The sequence below is a fragment of the Formica exsecta genome, unplaced genomic scaffold, assembly GCF_003651465.1.
Source record: "Formica exsecta isolate Colony F162 unplaced genomic scaffold, ASM365146v1 scaffold3449, whole genome shotgun sequence".
Classification (NCBI taxonomy): Eukaryota; Metazoa; Arthropoda; class Insecta; order Hymenoptera; family Formicidae; genus Formica; species Formica exsecta.
Window position 1 is genome coordinate 11,050 of NW_021850701.1, and position 6,186 is coordinate 17,235.

General features: G+C 38.7%; 1 non-coding gene across 1 annotated transcript; it reads left to right on the top strand.

Moving 5' to 3' along the window:
- The first annotated feature begins 609 nt into the window (after positions 1-609).
- On the top strand, positions 610-681 carry Trnas-gga. Its single transcript has one exon. It is a non-coding gene; the product is annotated as a tRNA-Ser (tRNA).
- The last annotated feature ends 5,505 nt before the right edge of the window (positions 682-6,186 follow it).

Consider the following 6,186-nt stretch of genomic DNA (forward strand, 5'->3'; position numbering starts at 1 on the left):
TGGGGGCTACACACCAAGAGAGAAGGCCCGCCTGCTATATAACAACTTGCACTCCAGCTACCAGCTATACATTCGGCCGGCAGAAGCCACCAGCGTAGCCGAGCTTAGCACACGGGCAACCGAGCACGAAAAGGTCCTCCGCCGGCAAAAGGAAGAACAACCGCCGCTACGAAGCGTGCCCAGCTCACCGATTGCGGCCGCCGCCTACAGCAGAGAAGAATGAGAGCCGACCCGCCACCGCCTTCACCGTACCGGGAAGAGGGCTAATGCAGTTCCGAACTCTGCTGTTCGGGCTGATCTTTCGGACTAGATCCACCACGTGGTGACGGTGGAAGATCGTATTATTAATTGGGAGCAGAAGAGGGGGCTGCTTAGGCGTAGTGGTTTAGGATGGACTACTCGAGGAGGCTTCCATTCATACTGGTGGTGAGTCAAGACTCATCGCTGAGCGGCTACGGGCGCCAATTTTCAATCGTTATGATTTGGACCGCTCTGGAGACGTGCTGGGGATTTCGTCTCTCCGTGACAATCGGCACTGCATCCATTGAGCGAGATTCCAACATCGCTCTGGAGTCGTATGTACTGTGTTAGAGTGGCGTAAGGTGCGAGGTCTGAATAGCTCAGTGGTAAGAGCAGTTGCCCGGAAAGCGAAAGACTCGGGTTCGATTCCCGATTCAGCCACTTGTACCTCGCATATTTTTTCAGACCCGCAAATGTTGTTTTCTAACAATTATTTGTCGGGCTGAGGAAGTGTGTAAACGCCCTACACAGACACGACAGTGCCGCTGCCACGGAAGAGATGGATGCTTGGTTCGTGCCTCCTCCCGCCTTAAATCCCCCCCTCGCTTCACTCTGCGGTGTACATCTGTGCCAGCGTAAGTGCTGGTAATCTGTCCACTAGATCCACCATGTGGTGACGGTGGAAGATCGTATTATTAATTGGGAGCAGAAGAGGGGGCTGCTTAGGCGTAGTGGTTTAGGATGGACTACTCGAGGAGGCTTCCATTCATACTGGTGATGAGTCAAGACTCATCGCTGAGCGGCTACGGGGGCAAATTTTCAATCGTTTAATATGATTGGACCGCTCTGGAGACGTGCTGGGGATGTCGTCTCTCCGTAGCAATCGGCACTGCATCCATTGAGCGAGATTCCAACATCGCTCGCCATCTTAATTGCGCATTTTTTTATCATTAATCATTAATCCACCAGAAAAATTTTTTTTTGCCCTGAGCAATTTCAAGCGATACATCGTATGAAGCATGCATAATTTGTTTTTTTTTTCTCAATATTAAAAACTGGTTTTTTTGGAAAATTCTCGAATGATTTCATTTCATTTTTCAATTCGCTTATTTCTTTTTTTACGAAATTCTCGATCATATTTTTGAAATTCAAATTCATGGAACTTGGCGTAATGTCTATGTACATTATACTTTTTAAAAGTTTGTAATCTAGTTTTACACACAAGGCACAGTAATGAATCATCATTCTTAATAAAAAGATAATCATTTTCCTATGCTAAATATGGAGATATCTTTTGTTTTTTCGACATTTTGAAAAAACGGGAAAATAAAAATCAAATAAAAATTGTAAAATATTTTGCAAATTTTATTGCAAATTAGTATATAGCAATATAGTAAAATTGCAAAAATATGAATAATAGAAAAATAATGAATAACACAAAATAATCTGAAGAACAATGGAGAAAATTGGATATCGCTTTAACAGTATCGCTTTGAAAGTATCGCTGTGAGAGTATCGCTTATCGGACTGACGAATATATGGAATAAAGCAGAGCGGAGAACACGCGAGAACGAGAACCGACGAGATTGTTGGATTGGTGGATCGAGAGGCCAGAAAGAAAGGTCGGGAAGAGGCAGCCGCGCGAAGAAGGGGCATATTCTCCTCCTCGCGTGCTCCGTGGGCGCCCTCGGGGCCAGGCCTGAATATAGATTATTCATTCAATTTAAATTAATATGTTAAACGTGGTCAAAGTTTATTGGACACATTTTGAATATTTAAATAGATCAAAAATATAGATTGTCATCGTATTGGCCAGTTTTATGAAGTCATCGTATTGGCCAGTTTTCTGCTTCAGATCGTCGCTGCTGTTTCATAAAAAAAATTATCTGAGAATTGGACGTGGTAAGCATAAATTTTTCTTGCTTTTTTTAATATACTGTTTTTTTAATTTTTGATTAAATTATGTCATAGATTATTTCTATGTAACTGAATCATGTGCACAATATAACACAATTAGAGCATACATGAAATAAAGTTGATATATTTATCGGTCTCTTTTTTTGGTCTAAATATTCTAAACATCTGTGCACGGAAAAAAAATAAAGTTGCTTCAATTAAATGTCGACGTCACGTGCTGCCACAAACATAGGGTGTCCGGCGTCAATCGCATCACCGCTCGTGTGCAGGTAGAGCAGGTAAAACTGAAGAAAAAAGTCCTGTACCACTTTGCTATTTTCGCAATAATTTTCAAGAAATAAATTTAAAGAAATCGGCCAATGCGCGCGAGTATTAGCTCCTAGCGAAAAAGGACGGCCCACGCGGCATCGCGGTAACTACGCGCGCGACGAAACGAAGGAGGAGCGAGAGGAGCGGATAGCAACGTCGTTTACATACAAGCGTCGCGAAACATTGGATTCTCGTATCGAAGATAAGAAATATTATTATGCTATCATTTTCGCACCGGACGTGGTAAGCATAAATTTTTCTTGCTTTTTTTAATATACTGTTTTTTAAATTTTTGATTAAATTATGTCATAGATTATTTCTATGTAACTAAATCATGTGCACAATATAACACACAATTAGAGCAATACAACGGCGCAATTTTTTTTAAGTGGTATTCCCAATAGGTCTAATCCACCCTCATATTTTAATGGCTAAAACTGCTCAAAATGTCCTCCATCCTTCTCTCAAGCAGAATTCGGCTCCCCTAATAATATCGCGCGTCGCGCGGTATGCCATTTCTGGCGTGATAGTACCGAAAGCTGCGAGAATTGCTTCTCGTACCTCAGCTTATAAGAAAATTCTTTAACTTACTAATAATGAAGGAATTTACTTTGATTACAATTTGATCCGCTATTATTCCTGCTCATACTTTTATGGACCAGCGATATTGGTATGCGCTCTGACGAATGGCATGCGAGTTTTCTTCTTGCCATATCAAATAGTTGCGACTATTAAATACGCTGTTTGGCGTAAAAGTCGCTTTGTCCGTCCATAATATGCAATCCGGGAAAAAATTATTTCGCCGATATTGAGCGAGATACTCCGCATATATTCCACCGTTAATATTTGCTACAAATAACGCAAACATTAAATAAAGAAAATAATACCTTCACAAAAGTGGATGCGTTGTTCACGATCTCCCGGTAAAAGTTGCTGCACCCGCTGATAATGATACGGGTGCAATCCGTTCTGCCGTAGAGTACGGTGCACCACGTATCGCAAGAGACCTAGCATCTGGGCCACACGGCGCACGCTATTCCGGGAATTCTCCTCGAACGCTCTCAAAATTCTTTCTTCATTGTCCACACGATGCACTAGTACACCATGGTTTCGCCGATCCAATAAAAGAGTTCCCGTTTCCCTCGCGCGTCGAATACATCTCAAAATGACGTTATTGTCAGGATGTCGCTCACGCGCGGGAAATCTGCATATAGACGAGCGTTTTCACCGGCTAATCCGAACATAATAATCATGTCTAATCATGTCATGTATACTCATTAGCAGTATACTCTGCCATTATTTTAATTTCTTGAAAGATATTTCACGAAACATGCACGGCGGATGCTGGGGCACTTATTGTTGCGGAGCTACAAATAACGAAGTCAAAAGAAAACCGATAACAAATGAACGTTGTTAAATTTTTACGAACGTATTCTTTCAAACTCTTGTGCCGCGGCTTGTCTTTATGCGGAGCGATTTTTCGGGCATGAGTGACATCCTGAATAATTTTGAAATGTATCCGATGCACCAGAGAAACAGAAGCTCTTCTATTGAATCAGCAAAATGCTGGTATGCATCGCATGGACAATGAAGAGAGAATCATGAGAGTGTTCGAGAAGAAAGCGTGCGCAGTGTGGTTCGGATGCTCGGTCTCTTGCAATATATGGTGCACCGTACTCTACGCCATAACGTGTTGCACCTGTATCATTATCAGCGAATGCAGCAACTTTTAGCGGGAGATCATAAACAGAGCATCTACTTATGCGAAGATATTATTATCTTTATTTAATGTTTGCGTTATGTGTAGCAAATATTAACGGTGAAATATATGCGGAGTATTTCGCTCAATATCGGCGGAATAATTTTTACCCCCATATTATGTACAAACAAAACGACTTTTACACCGAACAGCGTATTTAACAGTAACTTCTTAAAATGATAAAAAGAAAACCCACACGCCATTAATTGTCAGGGCGCATATCAATATCAATGGTCAATAAACATGGGCAGGAATAATAACGGATCAAATTTTAAATAGATTTTTTTATTGTTAGTAAGTTAAAAAATTTTGTTTCGCAGCTTTAATAACTTTATTTTGGCAATTTTCAGATCAATTCTCATATTTCATCTCGTTTAAATGAAAAGGTATACATAAATTTTCTACAAAATGAGTTGCTCTTCTCGAAGATGTTTCTCTTCGCATAAAAGATTTTCCAGCATGACGATGCTCCTGCACGTTTCTCTCGATAGATCCGCAAATTTTGAAACGTACATTATCTCGAAAGATGGATAGGACATAGTGACTCAATTATTTGGCGCAGTCATTAGATTTCAACGTACTTGATTATTTCATATGGAGTTATATCAAAATTTTGATCGAGGATAAGCGTGATAGCACAGAAGCTGAGGTACGAGAAGCAATTCTCACAGCTTTCGGTATTATCACGCCGGAAATGGCATACCGCGCGACGCGCGATATTATTAGAAGGGCCGAATTTTGCTTGAGAGAATAAGGAGAACATTTTGAGCAATTTTAGCCATTAAAATATGAGAGTGGATTAGACCTATTGGGGATACCACTTTAAAAAAATGCGCCGTGCTATCTACCGCAAGGTGCACGAAATTATGCAATAATCCAATATTTCTTATCTTTGATACGAGAATCCAATGTTCCGCGACGCTCGTATGTAAACGTTGCTATCCGCTCCTTTCGCTCCTCCTTCGTTTCGTTGCGTGCGTAGTTATCGCGATGGCGCGTGGGCCGTCTTTTCTCGCTACGCGCTAATATTCGCGCGCATTGGCCGATCTTTTTTAATTAATTTCTCAAAAATTATTGCGAAAATAGCAAAGTAGTACAGGATTTTTCTCTTCAGTTTTACCTGCTCTACTTGCATACAACCAGTGATGCGATTAACGCCGGACACCCTAGTTCATTCAATGGTATTTGCTATTGATTTTAATTTTATGCATGTATATTAAAAGAACAATGTATAAAATTTAATTAGTGACATATAATATTATACTAAACACATATCAGAATGTAAGAACGCTGCTAACTTAAGAATTGAATTACATTGAAACCATAGAATAATAATATATGTGATTATTGGAATGTCACGCAATATTCTTTTATTATAAATTCTCTTTGAATCAACTTATTTGAAATTAATACTAATTTTAGAGTAATATACAATAAATGTTATATTAGATCAATTCAAAATAGAATAAATGCAACCGTATCTCTATTTAAATCTTATGCAAGTTATATTTTATTTGATTAATCATATAATGCAATATATAAATTGTACATTTTGCGGGATTATATTAACGATTGAATGAACTATTGATGATCGTCCTGAGAATAAAAAAGTGATTGTTTTGAAAACATTCTTATTTGGAATGTATCAGTTTCTTTTAGAAGTAGACATGAAATTATTTGAATGAATTTTGCATGCAGATGAAACTACACTATACTACAGTATACTTATATTAAACCTAATTATATTTCATTTGATTGAATATATTATTCAATATATAAGTTATACGTTCTACTGGATTATATTTACGATTGAATGAACCATTTATGTTTGCACTAAGAATGAAGAAGTTGTTTTAAAATCATTGTTGTTTAATACATATAAATTTATTTTAAAAGTAAACATGAAATTATATTTAAATAAATTGCGCATGCAGATAAAACTACAATACATATAATCACAT